The sequence below is a fragment of the Lytechinus variegatus genome, chromosome 3, assembly GCF_018143015.1.
Source record: "Lytechinus variegatus isolate NC3 chromosome 3, Lvar_3.0, whole genome shotgun sequence".
Classification (NCBI taxonomy): Eukaryota; Metazoa; Echinodermata; class Echinoidea; order Temnopleuroida; family Toxopneustidae; genus Lytechinus; species Lytechinus variegatus.
The window spans coordinates 34,946,011-34,962,065 of record NC_054742.1 but is presented as its reverse complement, the minus strand read 5'-3'; the positions used below and the strand labels follow the sequence as shown (position 1 = coordinate 34,962,065).

The 16,055-nt window shown below is 35.6% G+C and overlaps 1 long non-coding RNA gene across 6 annotated transcripts; it reads right to left on the bottom strand.

The window, feature by feature from the left end:
• Positions 1 to 750: 750 nt before the first annotated feature.
• LOC121410866 lies at positions 751 to 15,147 on the bottom strand. 6 transcript variants are annotated; one of them, XR_005969390.1, is made up of 7 exons: positions 14,813 to 15,147; positions 12,185 to 12,287; positions 8,409 to 8,541; positions 6,485 to 6,617; positions 4,561 to 4,692; positions 2,810 to 2,942; positions 751 to 856 (listed from the first exon to the last, which is right to left on the bottom strand). It is a non-coding gene; the product is annotated as an uncharacterized LOC121410866 (long non-coding RNA). The 6 variants fall into 6 exon arrangements; XR_005969386.1 differs by having other exon boundaries at positions 4,596 to 4,692; XR_005969389.1 differs by having other exon boundaries at positions 2,846 to 2,942; positions 4,596 to 4,692.
• Between the last annotated feature and the right edge of the window lie 908 nt (positions 15,148 to 16,055).

Genomic DNA, 16,055 nt, shown 5'->3' with positions numbered 1-16,055 from the left:
TGGGTAGCCATGGCAACAAAATTCTATTAACATAATTTAAGTGATACTCTTTGTAATGAACCATAGTACACATAAATGACAAATTTCAATAAATCTTTACAAGTCCATCTTTCAGGAACTGATCAGGCTCTGTTACAATTAAAAATTCAATAACTTTTTTATTTATTACCTTGGACTTGGGTATTGAAGCCTTGGCCTTGAATATTAAAGCCTTTGCCTTGGCCTTGTAGGTTTATGCCTTGACTACAACACTGATAAAGCTCAGAGCTTTTTCACCAAAATAATGCAGAACTTAGAATGTCATTTATTACTTTATTATCCCTTGTCCTAATTTGATGAATTTTTCAGCTTTGTTGAAAAGTAATCCAAAGGCCACATCTGTGGCTACCCCTATGCTTGACCTCAATGTCTATTTACATTTACACAACACCTTTTTTGTGAGATACAAAGCGCTTTGAGATGCCATCCTAGTCAGCGCAGGACATTAAAAATGTTTAAAAATTACCAGGCAGTGACAGTTCTGTTCCAAGTCCAGAGCAAAGATGATCACGAATTGACTTGATCCAAGGTTTTTGACGATTTGAAGAGGAAGGAGCTAATTCCATGGCCTTGGAGCAGTAGAGGAGAAAGCTGCATCACAGAGAAGTATTTAAAATTTAAAGGTACTTCCCCTTTATTTTTCCTATCTGTTGGATGTAAGACTGGTAGGGAGCAGGTTCCAATAGCGCTATGAAAGGAGGTCGACAGGAAATTTCTTATTAAAAATATTTGAGCATGTAGACGCCAAGATGACTGGGTGCAGGCAGGTATAAGGCAGTTCAGAGGGATGGACACCTTCCATTTCTACTTACAGCATCTGCAAAAATTAACAGAAGAGGAAAAAAATAACCTTTTCTACATAATTACATGCACAAAAGAGCAAACATTCTTCACCCTAATAAAACTGGACTTCTGCGGAGGTCTTGAGGTCTGGAGGAGGAGGGGGGGGGCAATATAATATGATACAATTCTTACGTTCATTGACATTTGACCTTGATCATGTGACCTAAAATGTGTCAGTGATACTTGATTACCCCTATATCCACATTTTATACACTACAGTGTATATCAAAAAAAATATATACAACATGTGGGTAATATTTTCACGAACAATCCACGGTTTGAGTCTCATCTATCCAATGAAAGTAAGTTTTGACAGAATGTTACACTTGAGTGAGCACTGTCCATTTTTGAAAAGCTCGCAGAAATCAGTTCGCGCAGAAATGGCCATTTGTACGCTGTGTCAAGAGGAAAGGTTGAAATCAAACTTAACCTGCGAAACATTTTTCACATATTTCCCTTGCACTTTTAATCAATTGAATTCAAGCATTTTCTAACAATTTTGCCACCCAAATTGAAATTTTAACACTTAGTATACACAACTTTTTACCTTTTTGTGCCTGCTGGATCTGAGGACATAACTGAATCTGAACCAAAGTTTATATCAGACATCTCTAGCATTTTTTTATCATTTCATTTTTATTTAATACTTGTTTCTGCACACTTTTTCCAAACTTGGCAATGATTAACAAAATGAATATCAAGCCCAAGCCATTTCATGTAAATCACACCTCAGTGTAAAGCAAATATCGTCCCGATGGCCTCGTTGTGTGGAGTGGAGTGGGGCGCAATGCATTCCTCAAAATGGTTTGGGTAAAGAAACAAGTTAAACAGGTAAAATATATCTTCAAATCAATTTTACTAGCTAAATTCCACGTGTTATTCATGATTAAGGTCTACTTTTATTCGCAGAACTATTTCAAAGTTCTGCGCAAATCATTTTTCACTAACTTTTCAAAAGTAAGTGGTGCTCACTCAAGCGGAAATATTTTTGACAGTTTTATCATCATTTGCTTAAATTAAAATGTACCAATGTTAAAATGATGAAAAATCTTCTGGATATTACAAATGTATGACTTCACAAGATTTTTTCTAAGTGTAAACTTGTTTTGGTACACACTATATATTAACTTTTAAAGTTACGACAGCGATCTAACAATTACCTCTAAGATGGCCAAAGTTCAATGACCAAAAATTACCTTTGATTTTGATCATGTGACCTGAAACACGCACAAGATGTTCAGTGATACTTGGTTACTCTTATGTCCATGTTTTATGAACTAAACAAATACACTTACAGAGATATGATGGTAATTCAACAAATACCCCCAATATGGCAAAAGTTCATTGACCTTAAATGACCTTTGACCTTGACCAAGTGACCTGAAACTCGGACGGGATGTTTAGTGATACTTGATTACTATCATGTTCAAGTTTCATGAACAAGATCCATAAATTTTCAAAGTTATGATGGTAATTAAACAGATACCTCCAATTTGGCCAACGTTCTTTGTCCCTAAATGACCCTACCCTCTTTTTAATTTTTTTTTTCTTCAAAGTAGCTTGGGCGTAAGCACATCATCCGCGTTGCAATACCCAGATATGCGATGGGTATGTCTACGCAGGGACTGTTACGTAAGATGAAATGTTAAATTTTATCTGAGAGATATAATGTCATCTCAGAATACCAATTTCATTTTAAGAGATAAAACAAAATATTTCAAAGATAAAAGATAAAATGACCTCAGAATACTGCCCAAGGTACTTATTTCTACAATATTAATTCTAACATGCAAAATACAGGGTCACAACTTACCCCGTTTTTCCCTATATGCTGAAATTGTAAACTAGATCCAAACAAGCTTATCATTCATGTACATTTAATAAGAATAATAAAAATCCCTTCCAAAAGTGATAAATTTGTAATCACCATTTTAACTGCATGAATATTGATCTTTCAATCCACCTATAATGGTACAGCTGAGAGTCTGTATGATGGTATGAAGACCAAAGATGAAATAAAGCTGGTTCTAATGCATCTGATGATAATACTTCTACCAGGGCTGCAAAAAATGAAAAAAAAGTGAAATAGTTCAAATGTTTCACCACAATCATGCTAATCAATTGCAAAATTTACAAGTACACGTACATGTCACAGCCACAACACATGCAAGAGGTAAAATATATGGTATATTAAGGGCCTTTAAATCTTTGCATGTGCCACTCATTGCATGCAATTTCAATGTTCAATTTCTTCATGGAGCTATGACAGCAGTGTCAGCGTGAGGAACAAATTAATGCAGAGAATCCATCAACTGTTCGCAGTTTATGTCGCTTCAATTTTGTCTCTTTAATAATATGAATTCTTAAAACTAAATTAAGGCACAAGAAATTATAGGGGTTTTTTGTGCATGATGAAAAATTTAGTGCATACATGTAGCTTTTTGAATAGGCAGGATCCCTTTCAAACAGGCCTATGGCTGGCGAAATGAGGCATTTGGAAAACTGTAGGATTTTTCAGGGAAGTTATGGTTTATTCTTATAATTATTCTCAATCAATATTCAAATTTCATTATTTAAAAAAAAAATTGTAATTCATGAATTGTCTTCAAATCAGCACTTCGTAACATAGCTTATCAAAGCTACGTCATATCAAAGCGAAGCGGTTCAAGGGTCAATTGTTTGCACTGTTTATCTACCCTTATGTTGATGTTTCATGAGGTAAATCCATAAACTTTCTAAATTATGATGCCAATTCAAAACATACTCCCAACATGGACAGAGTTCATTGACCTTTGCATTACCTTTGATCTTGGCCATTTTCCAGAAATGTGCACAGGGTATTCAAGGATACATTGCTGCTCTTATGTCCAAGTTTCATGAACTAGATTCATAAACTTCTAAAGTTATGATGACACTTCCACAAATATCCCCAACATTACCAAAGTTTGTAAACCCTAAATGACCTTTGACCTTATTAGTCATGTGACCTGAAACTTGCACAATATGTTCAGTAATACTTGGTTAATCTTATGTCGATGTTTTATGAACTAAACAAATACACTTACAGAGATATGATGGGAATTCAACGAATACCCCAAATTCATTGACCCTAAATGACCTTTGACCTTAATCATGTGACCTGAAACTTGCACAGGATGTTCGTGATACTTGATTACTATCATGTTCAAGTTTCATGAACAAGATCCATAAATTTTCAAAGTTATGATGGTAATTGGACAGATACCTCCAATTTGGCCAACGTCCTTTGTCCCTAAATGACCCTACCCTCTTTTAAGCTTGTTTTTTTTCTTCAAAGTAGCTTGGGCGCAAGCACATCATCTGCGTTGCAATACCCAGATATGCGATGGGTATGTCTACGCAGGGACTGTTACGTAAGATGAAACGTTAAATTTTATCTGAGAGATATAATGTCATCTCAGAATACCAATTTCATTTTAAGAGATATAACAAAATATTTCAAAGATAAAATGACCTCAGAATACTGCCCAAGGTACTTATTTCTACAATATCAATTCTAACATGCAAAATACAGTACCCCGTTTTTCCCTATATGCTGAAACTGTAAACTAGATCGAAACAAGCTTATCATTCATGTACATTTAATAGGAATAATAGAATAATAAAAATCCCTTCCAAAATTGATAAATTTGTAATCACCATTTTAACTGCATGATATTGATCTTCCAATCCACCTATAATGGTACAGCTGAGAGTCTGAATGATGGTATGAAGACCAAAGATGAAATAAAGCTGGTTCTAATGCATCTGATGATAATACTTCTACCAGGGCTGCAGAAAATGAAAAAAAAGTGAAATAGTTCAAATGTTTCACCACAATCATGCTAATCAATTGCAAAATTTACAAGTACACGTACATGTCACAGCCACAGCACATGCAAGAGGTAAAATATATGGTATATTAAGGGCCTTTAAATCTTCGCATGTGCCACTCATTGCATGCAATTTCAATGTTCAATTTCTTCATGGAGCTATGACAGCAGTGTCAGTGTGAGGAACAAATTAATGCAGAGAATCCATCAACTGTTCGCAGTTTATGTCGCTTCAATTTTGTCTCTTTAATAATATGAATTCTTAAAACTAAATTAAGGCACAAGAAATTATAGGGGTTTTTTTGTGCATGATGAAAAATTTAGTGCATACATGTAGCTTTTTGAATAGGCAGGATCCCTTTCAAACAGGCCTATGGCTGGCGAAATGAGGCATTTGGAAAACTGTAGGATTTTTCAGGGAAGTTATGGTTTATTCTTATAATTATTCTCAATCAATATTCAAATTTCATTATTTAAAAAAAAAATTGTAATTCATGAATTGTCTTCAAATCAGCACTTCGTAACATAGCTTATCAAAGCTACGTCATATCAAAGCGAAGCGGATCAAGGGTCAATTGTTTGCACTGTTTATCTACCCTTATGTTGATGTTTCATGAGGTAAATCCATAAACTTTCTAAATTATGATGCCAATTCAAAACATACTCCCAACATGGACAGAGTTCATTGACCTTTGCATTACCTTTGATCTTGGCCATTTTCCAGAAATGTGCACAGGGTATTCAAGGATACATTGCTGCTCTTATGTCCAAGTTTCATGAACTAGATCCATAAACTTCTAAATTTATGATGACAGTTCCACAATATCCCCAACATTACCAAAGTTTGTAAACACTAAATGACCTTTGACCTTATTAGTCATGTGACCTGAAACTTGTACATTATGTTCAGTAATACTTGGTTACTCTTATGCCCATGTTTTATGAACTAAACAAATACGCTTACAGAGATATGATGGTAATTAAACAAATACACCCAATATGGCCAAATTTCATTGACCCTAAATGACCTTTGACCTCGACCATGTGACCTGAAACTCGAACGGGATGTTCAGTGATACGTGATTACTATCATGTTCAAGTTTCATGAACAAGATCCATAAATTTTCAAAGTTATGATGGGAATTCAACGAATACCCCAAATTCATTGACCCTAAATGACCTTTGACCTTAATCATGTGACCTGAAACTTGCACAGGATGTTCAGTGATATTTGATCACTATCATGTTCAAGTTTCATGAACAAGATCCATAAATTTTTAAAGTTATGATGGTAATTGGACAGATACCTCCAATTTGGCCAACGTTCTTTGTCCCTAAATGACCCTACCCTCTTTTAAGTTTGTTTTTTTTCTTCAAAGTAGCTTGGGCGCAAGCACATCATCTGCGTTGCAATACCCAGATATGCGATGGGTATGTCTACACAGGGGCTGTTACGTAAGATGAAATGTTAAATTTTATCTGAGAGATAAAATGTCATCTCAGAATACCAATTTCATTTTAAGAGATAAAACAAAATATTTCAAAGATAAAAGATAAAATGACCCCAGAATAAAGGTACTTATTTCTACAATATCAATTCTAACATGCAAAATACAGGGTCACAACTTACCCCGTTTTTCCCTATATGCTGAAATTGTAAACTAGATCCAAACAAGCTTATCATTCATGTACATTTAATAAGAATAAAAAATTATAAAAATCCCTTCCAAAAGTGATAAATTTGTAATCACCATTTTAACTGCATAAATATTGATCTTTCAATCCACCTATAATGGTACAGCTGAGAGTCTGAATGATGGTATGAAGACCAAAGATGAAATAAAGCTGGTTCTAATGCATCTGATGATAATACTTCTACCAGGGCTGCAAAAAATGAAAAAAAAGTGAAATAGTTCAAATGTTTCACCACAATCATGCTAATCAATTGCAAAATTTACAAGTACACGTACATGTCACAGCCACAACACATGCAAGAGGTAAAATATATGGTATATTAAGGGCCTTTAAATCTTTGCATGTGCCACTCATTGCATGCAATTTCAATGTTCAATTTCTTCATGGAGCTATGACAGCAGTGTCAGCGTGAGGAACAAATTAATGCAGAGAATCCATCAACTGTTCGCAGTTTATGTCGCTTCAATTTTGTCTCTTTAATAATATGAATTCTTAAAACTAAATTAAGGCACAAGAAATTATAGGGTTTTTTGTGCATGATGAAAAATTTAGTGCATACATGTAGCTTTTTGAATAAGCAGGATCCCTTTCAAACAGGCCTATGGCTGGCGAAATGAGGCATTTGGAAAACTGTAGGATTTTTCAGGGAAGTTATGGTTTATTCTTATAATTATTCTCAATCAATATTCAAATTTCATTATTTAAAAAAAAAAATTGTAATTCATGAATTGTCTTCAAATCAGCACTTCGTAACATAGCTTATCAAAGCTACGTCATATCAAAGCGAAGCGGTTCAAGGGTCAATTGTTTGCACTGTTTATCTACCCTTATGTTGATGTTTCATGAGGTAAATCCATAAACTTTCTAAATTATGATGCCAATTCAAAACATACTCCCAACATGGACAGAGTTCATTGACCTTTGCATTACCTTTGATCTTGGCCATTTTCCAGAAATGTGCACAGGGTATTCAAGGATACATTGCTGCTCTTATGTCCAAGTTTCATGAACTAGATCCATAAACTTCTAAATTTATGATGACAGTTCCACAATATCCCCAACATTACCAAAGTTTGTAAACACTAAATGACCTTTGACCTTATTAGTCATGTGACCTGAAACTTGTACATTATGTTCAGTAATACTTGGTTACTCTTATGCCCATGTTTTATGAACTAAACAAATACGCTTACAGAGATATGATGGTAATTAAACAAATACCCCCAATATGGCCAAATTTCATTGACCCTAAATGACCTTTGACCTTGACCATGTGACCTGAAACTCGAACGGGATGTTCAGTGATACGTGATTACTATCATGTTCAAGTTTCATGAACAAGATCCATAAATTTTCAAAGTTATGATGGGAATTCAACGAATACCCCAAATTCATTGACCCTAAATGACCTTTGACCTTAATCATGTGACCTGAAACTTGCACAGGATGTTCAGTGATATTTGATCACTATCATGTTCAAGTTTCATGAACAAGATCCATAAATTTTTAAAGTTATGATGGTAATTGGACAGATACCTCCAATTTGGCCAACGTTCTTTGTCCCTAAATGACCCTACCCTCTTTTAAGTTTGTTTTTTTTCTTCAAAGTAGCTTGGGCGCAAGCACATCATCTGCGTTGCAATACCCAGATATGCGATGGGTATGTCTACACAGGGGCTGTTACGTAAGATGAAATGTTAAATTTTATCTGAGAGATAAAATGTCATCTCAGAATACCAATTTCATTTTAAGAGATAAAACAAAATATTTCAAAGATAAAAGATAAAATGACCCCAGAATAAAGGTACTTATTTCTACAATATCAATTCTAACATGCAAAATACAGGGTCACAACTTACCCCGTTTTTCCCTATATGCTGAAATTGTAAACTAGATCCAAACAAGCTTATCATTCATGTACATTTAATAAGAATAAAAAATTATAAAAATCCCTTCCAAAAGTGATAAATTTGTAATCACCATTTTAACTGCATAAATATTGATCTTTCAATCCACCTATAATGGTACAGCTGAGAGTCTGAATGATGGTATGAAGACCAAAGATGAAATAAAGCTGGTTCTAATGCATCTGATGATAATACTTCTACCAGGGCTGCAAAAAATGAAAAAAAAGTGAAATAGTTCAAATGTTTCACCACAATCATGCTAATCAATTGCAAAATTTACAAGTACACGTACATGTCACAGCCACAACACATGCAAGAGGTAAAATATATGGTATATTAAGGGCCTTTAAATCTTTGCATGTGCCACTCATTGCATGCAATTTCAATGTTCAATTTCTTCATGGAGCTATGACAGCAGTGTCAGCGTGAGGAACAAATTAATGCAGAGAATCCATCAACTGTTCGCAGTTTATGTCGCTTCAATTTTGTCTCTTTAATAATATGAATTCTTAAAACTAAATTAAGGCACAAGAAATTATAGGGGTTTTTTTGTGCATGATGAAAAATTTAGTGCATACATGTAGCTTTTTGAATAAGCAGATCCCTTTCAAACAGGCCTATGGCTTGCGAAATGAGGCATTTGGAAAACTGTAGGATTTTTCAGGGAAGTTATGGTTTATTCTTATAATTATTCTCAATCAATATTCAAATTTCATTATTTAAAAAAAAAAATTGTAATTCATGAATTGTCTTCAAATCAGCACTTCGTAACATAGCTTATCAAAGCTACGTCATATCAAAGCGAAGCGGATCAAGGGTCAATTGTTTGCACTGTTTATCTACCCTTATGTTGATGTTTCATGAGGTAAATCCATAAACTTTCTAAATTATGATGCCAATTCAAAACATACTCCCAACATGGACAGAGTTCATTGACCTTTGCATTACCTTTGATCTTGGCCATTTTCCAGAAATGTGCACAGGGTATTCAAGGATACATTGCTGCTCTTATGTCCAAGTTTCATGAACTAGATCCATAAACTTCTAAATTTATGATGACAGTTCCACAATATCCCCAACATTACCAAAGTTTGTAAACACTAAATGACCTTTGACCTTATTAGTCATGTGACCTGAAACTTGTACATTATGTTCAGTAATACTTGGTTACTCTTATGCCCATGTTTTATGAACTAAACAAATACGCTTACAGAGATATGATGGTAATTAAACAAATACCCCCAATATGGCCAAATTTCATTGACCCTAAATGACCTTTGACCTTGACCATGTGACCTGAAACTCGAACGGGATGTTCAGTGATACGTGATTACTATCATGTTCAAGTTTCATGAACAAGATCCATAAATTTTCAAAGTTATGATGGGAATTCAACGAATACCCCAAATTCATTGACCCTAAATGACCTTTGACCTTAATCATGTGACCTGAAACTTGCACAGGATGTTCAGTGATATTTGATCACTATCATGTTCAAGTTTCATGAACAAGATCCATAAATTTTCAAAGTTATGATGGTAATTGGACAGATACCTCCAATTTGGCCAACGTTCTTTGTCCCTAAATGACCCTACCCTCTTTTAAGTTTGTTTTTTTTCTTCAAAGTTCTTCAGAGTTCATTGACCTTTGCATTACCTTTGATCTTGGCCATTTTCCAGAAATGTGCACAGGGTTTTCAAGGATATATTGCTGCTCTTACGTCCAAGTTTCATGAACTAGATCTATAAACTTCTAAAGTTATGATGACAGTTCCACAAATATCCCCAACATTACCAAAGTTTGTAGACCCTAAATGACCTTTGACCTTACTCATGTGACCTGAAACTTGCACAGGATGTTCAAGGGTACCTGATTGCTGTTCTATCCAAGTTTCATGAACTAGCCGGATCCATATAGTTTTGAAGTTATGATGACAGTTCCTCAAATATCCCCAACATTGCCAAATTTCGTTGACCTGAAGTGACATTTGACCTTGGTCATGTGACCTAAAACTGGAACATGATATTCAGGGTAACATGGTTGTCTTATGTCCAAGTTTCATGAACAAGATCCATAAACTTGTAAAGTTATGATGACAATTCCTCAAGTTAGGTGTCAGAAGAGAATTTTGCATGCAAACATTAACGTTGACCTGAAAATGACCTTTGACCTTACCATGTGACCTCTGACATGATGTACAGCAGCATAACATGTACGTCCCCCAAGTCCATCTACCAACCAAGTTTGATTGAGAAGCGACTTTACAGTTGCGGAGTTAGGTGTTATAAGAGAGTCTTGCATGTAAACTTTAACGCTGACCTGAAAATGACTTTGACCTTCCCACGTGACCTCCGACTGCAGCATAACATGCAGGTCCCCATGGTTCAGCTACCATCCAAGTTTGATTGAAAGGTGACTTACGTACAGTTGCGGAATTAGGTGGCATGAGAGAGTCTTGCATGTAAACTTTAACGTTGACCTGAAAATTACCTTTGACCTTACCATGTGACCTCCGACTGGAGCATAACATGCAGATCCCCAAAAGTCCATTTACCATCAACGTTTGATTGAGAAGCGACTTTACAGTTGTGGAGTTAGGTTTCATAAAGAGCTTTTGGTCAAGCAAGAAAAGTGGAAGATGGCGACTTCACCTTTGACCTCAAAATCATTAGGCTTCCTGGGATCAATGCTAGTATCATACACACCAAATTATATGAGTCTAGGTTAATTTCAACTTAAGTTATCACGTTTACAAGGACTGCAGAAGGGTACAATGAAAATAGGTCACTGTGACCTTGACCTTTTGACCTCAAAATCATTAGGCTTGCTTGGATCCATGCTAGTATTATACATCCCAAATGATATGAGCCTAGGTTAAGCTTAACTGAAATTATCACGTTTACAAGGACTGCAGAAGGGTACAATGAAATAGGTCACTGTGACCTTGACCTTTGACCTTTTGACCTCAAAATCAATGGGCTTGCTTGGATCCATGCTAGTATCATACACACAAATTATATGAGCCTAGGTTAAGTTAAACTGAAGTAATCACGTTTACAAGGAAAAGTTAACGGACGGACAGACAGACGGACGGACACCGAGCGTGATACCGTAATACGTCCTGTCAAGACGGGCGTATAAAAAAGTGCTTAGAATTTCCATTCTTTAGGTGAAAATTTCAGCTCGTGATTCGTGCTTGCATCATTTAATTGTTTAAATGTGTAACAACTTCATGGCTAACTGCAAGCAGCCTTTAACAGGTACCTTTCCTATCAGTTCATTTTTGCGCGCGCTTCATGGTCATAGTAATTATTTAGTTGAATACACATCATTTTCAGGCTAACAAACATAACCCACATTGTTTAAATTTCAGGAAAATATATAAAATTTCCAAAAAATCTAGCTTGCGCTTCGCTCTTGCATCATATGAATAAGGATTATGATTTTATTTATTTATGTTGATTTATAATAAAGCTAATTGACTATTAGGACTACCCCTTCAAAGAAAGACACAAATATCTTCTTCAAGTGGTCGATCGGGTAAAATATGGCTGAAACAAGATTCCGCCCCCCCCCCCTTTGGCGAAGACTGGATTAGCCTTGATGACTACATATTTTTCAATATTTTGGCATATACTTCTTCATCATGGAGCCTTGAAACTCTTTCCATACACGCATAAGCAAGAACTCCACAGCTGGATGGATTTCCTTAGGAAATCCTTATTTACAGGGTGAAATTGGTTTATAAGTGTGATTTTTTTATTGATATTTGAACCTTCAAACACCTAATACGTATGAAGGTATAAAATTATTTCATTAATGAATGTAAAAAAATGAGAAGTTTCTTACCAGACCGATCTCGTCTAGATCCCGTCAACAAAGCAGATACACTAGGCCAGACCCTTGAACCGCTTCGTTATGACGTACATTCGATTAGCGATGTGACAAAATGCTGTTTTGAAGAACAATTTAAATATAAAACTTATTTAAACAATACTGAAATTTAATACGTGATTACAAATAATCATTGTAATAATAATTATTTATAATCATGTATTATTAACAAATACTCAAGTTTAACATGTGATTATAAATAATCATATTAATTATTATTTATAATCAAGTATTAAATTTCAGCATTTGTTAAATATTGATTTTTATCTATAAATTCATCTTCAAAACGATTCACGAAGCAGTTCGAGGGTCAGACCTACTTAGTATTGTATTTGCTTTGTTGACATAATTATAGTAGAGCGGATAAGCTGAACAATTGTGCAATTATGACTAAGGCATGAAACTTTCACAAGTATTGGTATATGCCGTAAGAATCATTTTAAAGAGGGGAGGTAAATTTTTTGACGCCATTTTCGGCAGTTGCCATGGCAACGGATTAATTTTAATTAGTTCATGCAGAACACTCACTGTATTATTTCCCCTAAATTAATTGATTAGGCAAAACCTCATGCATGTACATATAAGTTAATTTTTATTGTATTTTTCACCTATCCATAACCATGTCATCCCTATTGTTTTTTTAATTAGATGTTATCTGGTTGCCATGGCAATGGCTCAAGATGTTAAATTCATAAATTTAGTCACAATCATATCTTGATTACAACCTTAAAATTATTGAAAATGGAATGATGATCATACAAGTATTCCACATTTTATCAATCTTTTTACCTTTCTAATGGGAAATATGTTGTTGCCATGGCAACAGGGTATTTGCAACATTGTTTTTTTTTAAATTAAATTCAAGTATTACCAAGTAAACAAGATGTTTTATCTTTAAAAAGAACTCATGCAGAACACTTTTTGTATTATTTGGTCAAAAGAGAGGGTCAAAACTTACGCATACAGATTCAGTCATTTCCAATCGTATTTTCCACCTGTCCATTGTCTTGCCAACCATGTTATTTTTGTAAATTACATGTTAATTAGGTTGCCATGGCAATAGCTTGAGATTTAGCAACAAAATTATGTTTGTTTAACACTTTAAAATTAGGGGAAATTAAAGATAAATCATGTTCTACTATGTTTTTAATCAAAATTTTTATTTTTCTGGGGGAAAACAAGCCGTTGCCATGGCATTAAACCAATTTGTTGATCTTGAATATTTCTAAATTTTATATGTATTCAATTGGGAGCTTGAAAATAATAATTTTGGTAATTTATATGTATATTTTTAATACATAGGAATGTATGCCATTTTTGAGAAATTAATCAGTTGCCATGGCAACGGCCGAAAATGGCATCGAAAATTTACCTCCCATCTTTAAAATAAATCTTATGGCATATACCAATACTTGTAAAAGTGTCATGCTTTAGTCAAAATTTGCACAATTGTTGTGATTTTTTTGAGCTTATCCGCTCTACTATTAAAACAGATTTTAAATAAATCATTTGGGCCTAGATTACCCAGGATAAAAACACATGCCTTAAAATTGATGCCCGCCATATGACTTGCTGCCATCAAAGATAAAATGCATCAGACTGCAATCGAATGACCCCCAATATTTTTAAAGGTGATATGTCAGTGTGGCTTGCCATAATTGCATTTTCTCTCAATGCTGATGGTGGCGGGCAGTGTCTAAATAAGATCATGCCTTGAGGTGTCTTTCCAAGGACCATTCTTCGTATCCCCAAAAATGGCTTTATGAAACAGTCGAGCAATATTTCCTTCTTACGTAGAACGGTTCTACGAAAGACCCTTTCATGCAGCAGGCCATTTGACAGCCTCATAATGCAGCCATTTTCATCAAAATCTCTAAATCACGTGCAAAGTGAATGGGTGCGCAGACATGAGGTACTGTACCATGTTTTGCTTCAATCTGTAAATGACTGAGTTTTTTTCCAAGAAAACATAGACGGGGGAGGGGACAGCCCCCCCTAAATTTTTAGTTGATAACCTTTTTTCTTTTTTTTGTTTGTCAATTTTGTTTTCTTCGTCGTCCCCCCCCCCAAATTCTGGTGGACCCCCTTAAAATGTATCTTTTCCCCTCCTAAAATTTAGGTTGATGACTTTTTTTTGTGGTTCTCAAATTTTTTACATGTGTCCATCACAAAATTTCAGGTAGACCCCCCTAATCTTTTTTGGCTTCTGCCGCCAATGCAAGGAAATCCTATAGGCCTACCCGGTATTTCTTTCAAATTTGTACAAGATATTTCATACACTTAATAATCATGATAATATAAGGAACATTAATAAAGGAAAGATCTTGTGAAATACAAAGAAATTCATGTTAAATCTTAACTCAATCGTTAGGTGCGCAGACTTGGGGCCCTCCGTCATACTTAAGTTAGGTCTACTGCCTCCCTCCGCTATACCTAACCAGGGAGCTCCGGCCCGGCTGCTTCGCGGGCCGGAGCCCAGGACTCGTCCGTGTAGATACTAGTCAAACGCTACTCCGCAAAATGGGGTCGCAATACTAATAATAGCACTCCAAATAAAAGGAGAAAATTATATTATGCACTTACTTCGATTATATGGATGAAGATCTATCATGACACAAAATCAGGACATCGAGGTACAAACTGGATCCTCAAAAAAGGAAAACAACGGTATCGTTCGTTCTGTCAAAATTGAAAACAAACTAGCTGGCCGATCGATACCTATACCAAAACATACGCGCGCGAGAGAGACGTCTAAATTTCACCGCTTCAAATGGCACTTTGCACCACAAATACCCGGGCATTGGTGGTTATTCTCCTCGCTGCACCACACATACGCGTGTGTATGTGTGGTTCCATAGGGATCGTGTGTAAAGTCTACCACACGTGCCCAAACGGTCTCTCTTATATTGAACCACACGTACCCAAATAATCTCTCTCTCTCTTCTATCTATTTTTATGTATCTCTTCCTTCTTACATCTGAGAGGCAATAGCCCTAGGAAGATTTTGATATACAGTATTGCTCGGAATAAAGTTGACACATTACCGCGCTGTACCGCGTAAGTCGACGGGAGATCGGGTACCGCGCGATTACCACCAGCAAATTCCCATCGGCGGGAGTCTCCTGCCAAGAGAAATTACGGCGGTAATTACCACGAGATTTTTTAAATAAAAATCTCGTGTATTACCGCGGTAATACCGCAGAAGGAGGGACGATCTTATGTTGATAATAAAATGTCACAATTTAGACAACTCACATGGTTCAAATTAGCCCTCCTGACTTGCCGCGATGTCTCTCTCGAAATTACAATACAGCAACTTATTGCCGTAAGATGCCGTCTCGATCTCCTCGAAACCCAAACAAAAATGTCATGGCTTGATGTTTAGCTTTGCGCCAGTGCACAATTTTAATGCACGCTCGTGTCATCGCCCTCAAATTGTCATCTTTCTGAACTTCTTTGAACGAAAGTCGGGTCGAGATGAGATCATGTACTTTCTGGGATAAGTTGTAAATAGTTACAAGAAAAAGGGAGCACCCAATAACGGAGGGACAGAGTCGAGCAAGAGGAGAGAGCGACAGATACGAGAGACGGGGAATGATCAAGAGAGAGCATTAGATAATGGATAGAGAGGGCGTGGGGGCGGGGTGGTTAGATTGAGCAAGAGACACCGAGGCTGGAAAAAACAGACCTATCGTCTATTTCCTTTAATTTCTTACATTCCTTTATCGTCATTCTCTCACTTGTTCGCAACTATAATTATTTAATTTTAATATTTTCAGTGCATTATTGCCCAACAATCCTGCCGTTATTATGATATAAGGAATGA